This window comes from Camelus dromedarius, unplaced genomic scaffold (assembly GCF_036321535.1).
Source record: "Camelus dromedarius isolate mCamDro1 unplaced genomic scaffold, mCamDro1.pat HAP1_SCAFFOLD_197, whole genome shotgun sequence".
Taxonomy (NCBI): Eukaryota; Metazoa; Chordata; class Mammalia; order Artiodactyla; family Camelidae; genus Camelus; species Camelus dromedarius.
In genome coordinates, this window is record NW_026989761.1 from 191208 (window position 1) to 202869 (window position 11662).

Sequence of the window (11662 nt, forward strand, 5' to 3'; positions counted from 1 at the left end):
CCAATTTCTCTTCACTCTCAGTTTTGCCTTTTTGTTGTTATGGTTGTTAAGGTGTGTTTAAAAAAAATTGTTTAATTTCTCTTTTAGCAGGAGGCTGAAAGTAAATAAATATGTAAACAAACAGCACACTTAAATGCTTTTATACATTCTAAGCTGTTTAGTTGTTACTTAAAAACCGAATTGAATATTAAAGTGATAACATTTTTAAATTATTTTTTAATTTTTTACAAAGATATAGCTGATTTAAAATATGATATGTTTCAGGTGTACAATAGATGCTCCATTTATAGTTACTGTAAACATTGGCTGTATTCCCTGTGTTGTAAGATACATCCCTGTAGCGTGTTTACATTACATGTTGCAGTTTGTATAAGAAAGTTGGGTAACGCAGAGTCTGGGGCATGGCTGTGTCTGACCCAGGGTCACGCTCACCCTGCCTGTCAGAGCCCAGGCCCTCACTCCTGTCTGCAGGGCAGCGAGTGGAGGCAGCCCTCATCAGCGCTGGCACCACCCTCTGAGCGGCAGTGACAGCAGTGTCTGTGTGTGGACGTGCAAAGTGTTTTTCCAGGAGCTTTACATGCATTTCTGCATTTAATAATTAAAGCCCTCCTGTGAGGAAGCGTTTTATGATTTTAATGAATAATACATTTTTTTTTGATATTGATAGACTTCAAACCTCCGGAAAATTTACAGAAGTAGTACAGTAAACGCTTAGATACATTTCACTTTAAAGGGCACTATTTGTCCTTTTGTGTCTGGCTTATTTTAGCATAAAATTTCAAGGTTCATCCATATTGTAGCCTGAGTCAGTACTTTATTCTTTTGGTTTCATAATATCCTTTTTCTTTTTTTTCATTTTTGGTCTATTTAAAAATATTTTCATTGAAGTCTAGTCAGTTTATAATGTTGTGTCAGTTTCTTGTGTACAGCACAACAATTCACTTAAATAGGAACATACCTGTATTCATTTTCATATTCTTTTAAACATAAGTTACTATAAGATATTAAATATATTCTCCTGTGCTATACAGTATAAACTTGTGGTTTATTCTATACATACTCAGTATCTGCAAATCTTGAACTCCCAATATATTCCTTCCCACACCCTCTCCACTCTGGTAACCATAGTTTGGTTTCTATGTCTCTGTGTCTGTTTCTGGTCTGTAGATAAGTTTATCTTTTTGTGTCTTTGTTTTTTGATTTTTTTTTTTAAGATTCCACATGTGAGCGATCTCATATGGTATTTTTCTTTCTCTTTCTGGCTTACTTTTCTTTGAATGACATTCTCCAGGTCCATTCATGTTGCTGCAAATGGCATTACTTTATTATTATTTTATGGCTGAATAGTAGTCTATTGGAGAAATATACTACAGACTCTTTATCCAGTCATCTTTCAGTGGACATTTAGGTTGTTTCCATGCCTTGCTATTGTAAATAGTGCTGCTGTGAACATTGGGGTAAAAGTGTCTTTTTGAGTTAGGGTTCCTTCTGGATATATGTCCAGGAGTGGGATTGCTGGGTCATATGGGAGGTCAATTTTTTGTCTTTTGAGGAACCTCTATACAGTTTTCCACAATGGCTCCACCAAACTGCATTCCCACCACAGTGCAGGAGGGTTCCCAATTCTCCGTAGCCTCTCCAGCATTTACTGTCTGTGAACTTCTGAATGATGGCTATTCAGACTGGTGAGAGGTGAGTCTTGATTGCAGTTTTGATTTGCATTTCTCTGATAATGATATTGAGCATTTTTTTCATGTGCCTATTGGCCATTTGTATGTCTTCATTGGAGAAAAGTTTCTTTAGGACTTCTGCCCATTTTTGAATTGAATTGTTTGTTTTTCTTTCTTATTAAGTGTAAAAGCTGTTTACATATTCTGGGAATTAAGCCCTTGTCAGTTTCATTTATTGCAACTATTTTCTCTCATTCCATAGATTGTCTTTTTGTTTCCTTTACTGTGCAAAAGCTTGTAAGTTTAATTAGATCCTACTTGTATTATTTTGCTTGTATTTCTATTGCTTGAGTAGACTGCTCTAGGAAAACATTGTTGGGATGTATGTCAGATGTTTTGCCTATGTTTTCTTCTAAGAGGTTTATAGTGTCTTGTCTACATGTTTAAGTCTTTAAGCCATTTTAAATTTATTTTTGTGTATGCTGTGAGGGAGTAGCCTAACTTCATTGATTTACATGCAGCTGTCCAGTTTTCCCTACACCATTTTCTGAAGAGGCTGTCTTTACTCCATTGTATGTTCTCACCTCCTTTGTCAAAGATTCAATGACCAACAGTTTGTGGGACTATTCTTGGTAATTTTGTTTATCCGTTCATTGATGGATGGATATTGTTTGTAACCTTTGTCTACTCTGAATGATACTGCCATGAATATTGATGTGCAAGTTTTTGTGAGAATATATTTTCATTCTGTTGGCTGTACAGTTGGCCCGCCATATCTGTAGTTTCCACTTCATGGATCCAGATGGGTGGTTGTAAAGGGACTCGAACATCCTTGGATTATGGTATCCAGGGTGGGGTGTTCCTGAAACGAACCGCCCGAGGATACTGAGGGATGACTTTATATGTAGGAGTGGAATTGCTGTGCCATATAATTCTAACCTTTTGAGGAAACACCAGGCTTTTCCAAAGAAGCTGCACCATTGCCCCTTTCCAATGGCTGCGTATTGAGGGTTCCCATTTCTCTGCCTCCTGACCGACACTTGTTATTGTCCATGTTTTGATTATAACCATACTAGTGAGTGTAAAATCAGATATCATTTTGATTTTGATTTCGCTAGTGATGCTGAGCATCTTTTCATATGCTTATTGGCCAATTGTGTATCTATTTAAATACTTGGCATATTTAAAAATTGGGTCGATTTTCTTTGTATTGGTCAGTTGTAAGCATTTGTTTTATATCCTGGATACTAGTCTCTTATTAGATATATGCTTTGCAAAATTTTTCTCCTATTCTGCAGATTGTCGTTTCACTTTAGTTTTTTTAAACATTAAAACAATTTCTTTCTAGGGGAGGTAATTAGATTTATTCATTTTATTTTTCTTGCTAAGCACGCACTCTATCACTTGAGCTACCCCCTTCCCCTTCATTTCACTTTCTTGATGATGTCCTTTGTAACAAATGCTTTTAATTTTGATGAAGTCCATTTTATCTTACTTGTTTTTCACTTGTGCTCTTAGTATTGTATCTAGGAAGCCATAGCATATCCTTGAACCACAAATATTTAAACTATGTCTTCTTTTAGAATGTTTATACATTTAGTTTTTACGTTTCCGTCTATGATCCATTTTGAATTAATATTTTATTTGTTATATAAAATAGAGGTGTCCAGATTCCAGATTCATTCTTTTGCCTTCAGATACTCAGGTGTCTCTGCACAATTTGTTGAATAGACTATTCTTTCAATGGAGTTTTGTTGGCACATTTCTGGAAAAATGACTGTAAATGTAAGTTTCCCCCCTGGATTTTTTATTGTGTCTCATAGATTTATGCATCCAAACTTATGCCAGTACCATAATGCCTTGAGTACTATAGATTTGTAGTAACCTTTGAGTGAGTCCTCCAACTTTGCTCTTCTTTTTCAAGATTGTTTTGGCTGACCTGTGTCCCTTGCACTTCCATATGAATTTTGGCATCAGTTCTTCAATTTTTGCAAAGAAGTCAGCTGGAATTTTGATAGGGATTCCATTAAATTTGTAGATCACTTTCGGGAGTCTTAACATTTTTAACAATATTGTCTACCATTCCATGAACATGGGATACCTTCCATATATGTAGATATTTTAATATTTTTTTGGTGATACTTCAAAATATTCAATGTGCAAATCTTGTAAAATTTTGTTAAATGTATCTCTCATTTTATTTTTAATGCTGTTGTAATTGGAAAGGTTGAGCTTCCTAAGGGTGGGACTATATATCAATTTATTTATTTCTAGGATTCCTACACAGCAAATACCCTAGATTTATATTTGCTACATAAATCTATCCACAATTCTTCCCACCCCCGTGTCATAAGAAACCAAGACCCAGGTTAAGCTACCTGAACACCTATGTGGAAGTGAGAAGTGAGACCCTTGGTTGGGGCTTTGTGCAGATTATACTGAAAGCTTATTCATTATGGCTTCATCTTAATTTCTTTTAAACAATCCTTTCAGTGTTTATAGTCAGATACATTAAGAAAATGCCCTTTCGATGTGTGGAGGAGCTAAGACTATAATTTTCAAATAATTTCTAGTGAGAGTGTTGTACTTGAAACTAATTTGCATCAATCTTTGAAGATTTATGTTTCAGGAGCTTTGACTATATAATACCTGTCTTTATTCAATAACTACAACTAAATGCTCAAACAACATGTAAGAGTTTGAGCAAACTGCCCCCGCCCCGTAGTGCTGGTTGGCTGCAGCTATAACTGGAGTCAAGTCTTACCTATCCCAGTACGCTTGGGTGGATCTGCTCAAAGGGGTTCGTCGAATAGTTTGTTGGTAGTCTTTTGGACAAAGCCATAAAGCATTGATTTAAGGTTGCTGGAATGGAATCTATTTTTTTAATATTAAGTAAGCACATATTGAGTGCTTACTGTATGTTGGGAATTGTCCCTTAGCTTCACATGAATATTATTTCGCTTAAAACCTCTCATATTTCCTTGTTATTCACACTTTACAGATAAGGAGTCTGAGTATTAGGTTTTCTCTCTTTTGGGGGGAGCTCATTATCAATGATGGGAAGTTGTAAGGAAAAAGATACTGATTCATCCAGAGAAAACATTTTTCTGAGAGTCAGCACTGAAGAGGGTGATCATTGTTTGAGTGAGAAGAGCCCCGGGTTGTACGGAGTCAGCATCCCTGTCCTGGACACGGCAAGTGTAGCGCTGCGTGGTGGGTGAGGTGGCACGGCCTCGCAGGGAACGCAGATGCTGGGCCGTTGGGCTGTACTCAGGCCGGGGGGGCTTTCTCCTAAGGGAAGTGGAACGTCATTGTCAGATTTTAAGTAGGGGAGAGGGGTTCTCTCATAGATCACTTTTGTATTGTAGAATGATTAGAAACATTTAGAAGGCTCGGAAGGAGGTGATGTGATAAGTCAGAGTAGGGTGGCTGTGAGGTGTAGCAGTGTTCAATTTTCAAGTGGTTTTCAGTCCCAGTTTTGTGGCTCAGTAGCCGTGTCACTTTGGATGATGCACTCAAGGAAGTGAAACAATTTATCTTATTAATTGAAGCAGTGATATACCGACTTCCCAGGACTTCTGTGGAGATCCAGTGAGATAACGTGTACACAATGTACAGCGTGGTCCCCAGCACAGAGTCAGTGCTGAGGGAGTGCCAGTGAGAACCTAGTAGGTGAGGTGTGGGTGGTGTGACTCGTTGACTGAGGAAATTGGGCCCTGAAGGAGGGGTCCAGTCACATCTGTGAGTGATGGGACTGAGCTGGGAGAGGCAGACAGACCTTGACCCCGACAAGGGGCCCTGGGCAGGACGGCCATGGGAGGAGCACCATGAAGTCAGCTCTTTGCAGGTGGAGTTGGAGGTGCCCTTGAAACATCTAAGTGCAGTGCCACAATCACAGAGGAGGTCTAGGCCCGGGCTGTGCATTTTCCTATAATCTCAATCCCTGAGGACGCCAAGGTATTGATCATTGAACGTGAAGACATACTTACAGGACAAGTGAATAGTAGCATCATCTCTGTCATCAAAGCTCACGTCTCTTTATTCATCACTCACTTTGCTAATTGGGTACTTACAGAGCTCACTTCACCATCCTCACCTGGGCTCAGGCTCCACAGGAAAGATCTTGTGAGTCTCCCTCTTTACCAGAAGAAAACACATTTAGCTGGTAGACTTCTCTACCTCGCCAGACTTAGAATTTTAGTTTGTTGATTTAATTCTGTTTTCTGTTGGCCGTCGCCTCACAGGAGAGACATTTTACCTCATGGTCAGGTTTGAATTTGCTGTTACTGAGAACTGCTGATCTGATCTATAGTGTATTCTTTCTATTAACTTTGTAGAGTACTTATCATTTTTCTGTCTTTGCCCTTTAATTTTGTTTCCTCTTCAATGTTCTATCCTATTTGGGGCCTTATTTTATTTTTTAATTAAAAAATGTCTGTTAGCAGTTTAGAAAACAAAAGCAAATAAAAAATGCACATGATAGCTAGATTTAGAATATATCTAGTGTGTTTTCTGTCTCGGCAATGGAGGGTTCTAGAAACTCTTGAAAACCTTCATTACATAAGTTCCTTAAAATGCTGATTAAGAAATAAGACCTTCCTTCCTCATCTTTCAAGCTGCACAGCTAATTGTCAAGAAAGTGAGGGGAAATCCTCAGAAGCCAAGTCAAACCAGAAAGCAGGGATTCTGGGAGATACGTGACCCTTAGAAGCCCTGGGGGCCAGTTGGCTCCTGAACTGAGTTTCAGTTGCCTTGACAGGAGGGTAGGGTTGAGCCCCAGGCCTCTCACACTGGGAGTTGGATGGCTGTTCTTATGTAAGGCCAAGCACATCCTGAGAATCCTGCTTTATAAATTGTGAATTAGAAAGAAAAGTAAATAAGCATTCCTCAAGGCAAGGAAGTAAGGAAAGTCAATTTTTTTGGAAGCGGGGGAAAATAACATATCCAATGTAAGTATTTAGTTTAAATCTATTCTGGCATGAGAGTGACAACAAACTCCTGGCAGAAAATCTCCTGCCGGAAAGAGAAGTTGTGTTTTGAATGAATCAGTGGGCAGCCATTCCGAAAAAGGTCTCCAGAGTCTTCTGGATCAAGATACTGGACCCAAACACCTCCCTTCCATGGTCTCATTTAAATAACCAGAAAGGTTTTAAAGGAAAGAAGCCATAATCATAGTTCTATTTATTGACATTAATATATGCTAGGAATTCAGAGGTGACTATGGAGTTGTCTCCTCTTTTATGGACCTTACTTTCTATTTGACATAGTTGGGGAACTTGGTGGAGGGTGGTGTTAGTCTGTTGCATTTAGCCAGGACAGGAGATTAAGAAAGCAGTGAAGGGCGGGTGACATTTTTAGCTGAGGACAGTCCTGTTCAGTTGGTTTGTAATTGCAGGCTCGTTGAGTTGTCACTGGAGGGAATTGATCTTATGGAATTTGGACTTAACTCAGGCCTCTTCAGAATGGACAAGTGAACCTGGAGAAAGACAGTCAAATCTGTGCAGACATTAAAGTCCACGTGAACGTGCTGTATCCCTGAGCCAAAGATAGGACAAGTAGGCAGCACTTCTTGAGGACAGAGGAGTGGTTTTTAAGGTTCTCCAAGAATGAAGCCCAGGGAAACGGGATGGCCAGTTGTCAAACTGTGACGTTGCTCTTTGGACGGTGTACCCACCGAGGTTATTGGCCGTTTATAGGTTTCCATTTCTCTTTAATGCATGACAGGTGATGAGGACGTTGGCATACACTTTTGACACCTTGTCGAAGTGACTGGGTACCTGCCTAGAAGCGCGGGCACAGCTACGGCTGCGCCTTACATCTTGCCGCCCATCCCGCTCCCTGGCTCCGTGATCACGGCAGAGTGGTTCCTTGATGACCTGTCCGTCTCCTCTGTGACATCATAACCCAACAAAATACCGGAGCGTATTAGCTTGGCTTTGTTCTTTTCCATCCTTCCCTTCAAATGATGATGACTGATAATGGACCCAGTTACTTTTGCAGATGATTTACACGTAGGGCTTTCAGTACAAACCTCGTAATCCCCACTGTGTGATCTAGAGAAGAAAGTTACATTCTTTCCAAATTGTTTTGATGCACTTATGTGGGAAAATGATGTACGTTTGAATATGTATTTCCTCTCTGAATCATCATGGCTACAGATGAATATTTGTAGACATGGAATGAGTTTACTGTATTTGAACTGTATGGTCCCCTAAATTCTCCCCAGCTTTTTAAAGTCATCACTGGAGTGCTACCTCCACAGTGTCCCAAAGCATCCACCACTGCCTGTTCTTCGGACACTGTGAGTTTCCAAGTTGGAGAAGGCTGCTGGCTGTTGAGGCATTCTCTGGCACATCTCTGGCTGGCTGATGTGAGCTTAGCACAAAAGATTTGGCAGACAGTATCTAACAATGGTCACGTCCATTTCTGGAACATTCATTTAGGATTTTACACCTATGCTAGTGGCATACGTTATTTCATTTAGTTTTCCCAACAATCATAATTAGATTTTATCACCTGTATTAATAAGTAAACTGTCAAAGCGAGTGATGTGCAGACTTTGGACTGGAACACTGGTCTTTCTGATCCCTATCTCTGTTCCCTCCCCAGCCTATCCTTCCAAATGGCCAAGAGACTCTTCCTCAGTCTTGAGTTTCCCGCTGATGTTACCACTGTCTTTGTTTCTGGAGAGGAAAACAAGTCTAAACTTACTTTCCAGTTGGAAATGGAATGGAGAGTTAAAGTTGGAAGCCGGGAGAGTCTGTCCTGTGATGAAGCGGTCTCTGAGCCACTTCCATTGGGACGTCACGTCACTGTCTGGGCCCCTTGCACAGCCTGTGCACAGGTGATAAGCCAGATGTGCCGAGCAGTCCTACCGGACAGGGAAGTGCGTTGGAAATCAGTTTGGGTATTTGGTTTCATTACATAGGTTCCTGAGGGCCTTGGCCTGGCACTTCAAGTGGGACCACTCCCTGTCCCACAGACTCATGCTCTGGGCCCGTGCAGACCTAACGTGGCCTCAGCCTGAGGCTCAGGGCCCGTGGTGATGAGGAGCATTTTAGTCCAGTGTCTGCCGGAGGCTCTGACACTTCTTGGCCGTGGGAATTTGTCCAGGATGATAATAAATCCTCCCCGAGATTCAGATTTCCTTGCCTGTGAGCCGGGGTAGTAATAGTTTCTGAAATGATTATAATGATTCAGTAACGGGCACAGCGTGTGCTGGCAGGTAGCTGGTGTTTAAGGAGCAGAAGTCGCAGTCACTCTGTCAGCCTCTCACTTTGTGCTCTGTGCTTTGAGAGGTTGTGTGTTTGGTGAAATTCCCGCCCAAACATTAGGGTGTAGATGAACTGTTGTTCCTTTACTTTCCCGTCCTTTTCCTCTTTCCCTTCTCTGTGTCCCATGTTTAGGTAGCAGATTCATCTGTTTCAGGGAATACGCGCCTTTCTAGTAAAAGGAGAGGCGGAACGTGGAAAGGTGGGGCCCAGAGGAGGTCTGGAGCGTCTGCACAGCGCTGCTTCCCTGCATTTCTGCATCCGGTCCCATCAGTGCACGAAGTCAGCCTTCCTCTTCCTTCCTGTGTCATTGCGTCTCTGTTTTAAGGGAAAATTTCTTAAGGGTCTTTTTTCACTTACATGTTTGGTTCAGATGCTTGTTGCTTTTCTCCCTGTGCTTCAGCATTCCTAGGAGAGAATTCAGCAGTGCAGCATCCTCTCCGAGCGCTATGAGTTGATCGGCTTCCACCGCAAGTCCGCCTTCTTCAAGCGGGTGGCCCCCGTGCAGCGCGCGGCCCCCGGCATCCCGGAGCCTGGCGGGAAGGCCTGCTACCGACTCCTTCTGCAGACGCTTCCTGGCTACAGTCTGTCGCTGGATCTGCAGGACTTCAGCAAAGGTGTTGGAACTAAAACATTGCTTCAGTCCCATTAACCATGCCTGGTTTGGGCCCTGCTGTCCTGTCTCATCAGGGTGAATTGTGATTGTTTAGAACAGGGCTCAGCAGACTTTTTCTGTCAAGGGCTTGGGAGTAAGTATTTCAGGGTCTGCAAACCTCCTGATCTCTAGTGCGGCTGCTCAGCTCTGCTGTTCAGACGCCAGAGCAGCCGGACATTCCACACACCCACAGAGTTTTATTAACAGCTTTGGCTGGGGCTGGATTCGGTGTATGAACTGCAGTTTGTCCCCAGAGCTCCTCACTATTGACGCCTCCACCAGAGCGTGCATTTGCGACAATGGGTGAACCTGCACTGACAAGTCATCATCACCCAGAGCCCAGACTTGACACTAGGATTTACACTTGGTTGTGTGCACTCTGTGGGTTTGGACAGATGTGCAATGACATGTATCCACCGTCACAGCATCATACAGAGTAGTCTGTCTTAGTGACCTTAAAATGCTCCGTGCTGCACCTCATTCATTGCTCCTTCCCCTCTAGCCTCTGACAGCCACTGATCTTTTAGTCTCTGTGGTTTTGCCTTTCCCAGAACACCATACAGTTGGAATCAGACAGTTGCGGAACCTTCCCAGATTGGCTTCTTTCACTTAGTAATAAGCATTTAAGGTTCCTCCATGTCTTTCCATGCCTTGATAACTCATTTCATTTTAGCACCAAATAATAGTCCATTTTCTGGCTGGACCACAGTTTATCCATTCACCTACTGAAGAACAGCTTAGTTGTTTCTGAGTTCTGGTGATTATGAATAAAGCTGCTATTAACATCTGTATGCAGATTTCTGTGTGGACATAAGTTTCCATTTCGTCGAGTAAACACCAAGGAGCACAGTTGCCGGATCATATGTTAGGAGTACGTTTAGTTTTGTAAAAAATTGCCAGACCGTCTTCCAAAATATCTGGGCCATTTTACATTCCCACCAGCAATGCATGAGAATTCCTGACGCTCCACATCCTCACCAGCATTCGGTGCTGTCAGTGTTCTGCTTTTTGGCAGTTCTGACAGGTGTGCAGTTGTACCTCGCTGTTTCAGTCTGCATCCCCTTGATGACAGATGCTGTGGAGCATCTTTCCATAGACTTCTTTGGCATGTAGATTTCTTCTTTGATGAGGTGTGTGTTCAGGCATTTTGCTCATTTTTTAATCAGGTTGTTCATCCTTCTTGTTGAGTTTAAAGAGATTTTGGTATATTCTGGATATCAGCCCTTTATCAATGTGTCCCTGCCCTTCACCTGCAGCACCGGAGTTGTCCTTTGGGTCTCAGTGGAGTGTCAGCTCTTCAAAGAGGTTCCCTGTCTTCCCTCAGCCTAAATACTGTCCTTGTATTTTTCACTTTCATTGACTCATTTTGTTCTTTTTAAATAGCATTTCCCATAATTTGTAAGTACATTAAAAAAAGGGCAATGATTGAACACCACCTCCCCCACCAGGCTGTGTGCCCTGTGAGAGCAGAGGCCCTGTCCCCACTCACCGTTTCCCATGACAGCACAAGGCACATGTCCATGTAAAAGTGTGTAATGTGGGGCCAAACCTGATGAGCAGCTATGATGACATGTGTTGGCTTCCATTTATTGAGTAGACTTTGTTTCTGATCTTAATTATTAAATCATACGAATGAAACTTGTTTGTTTTGAAAAATAAACAACAAAGCACACCTCCATTTGATTGGTAGTTTCCACTTAGCCTTCTGACCCAGGAGGGGATGTTCACCATCATTTTGTGGAGGAGGTTGGGGAGGTAAAATAAGAGAGTGAGATTAAATAAAGTAAAAATGATAACTATCCGTTGGCTTTATTTTCACTAAGACATAAAAGTTACTTTAAACCCTATCTCAGGTGTTGTTCTGTTGTTTTAAACATTTCTCATAGAATTAAATGGAAGCCCACTAAACCCTGAAAGGGAAATTGTGTGCTCAGGTCCTGAAAAGTGTTTATGTCTATTTCTTGAAATGCACATTTTCCCTGCTGGTTACAGAAATTCGAGGCGGGAACACAGCTGTCCGCTGTGTGTCTGCCGGCTTCACGGGCTGCTCACTTTCATTTTCATTT

General features: G+C 41.7%; 1 long non-coding RNA gene across 1 annotated transcript in view; it reads left to right on the forward strand.

Annotated features, from left to right (window-relative positions):
* LOC135320560 (uncharacterized) overlaps window positions 1-11395 on the forward strand; it is a 50662-nt gene extending 39267 nt beyond the window's left edge. The window contains exon 10 of the long non-coding RNA XR_010379739.1: window positions 9345-11395. This is a non-coding gene — a long non-coding RNA (uncharacterized LOC135320560). The remainder of the gene's footprint in view (window positions 1-9344) is intronic.
* The last annotated feature ends 267 nt before the right edge of the window (window positions 11396-11662 follow it).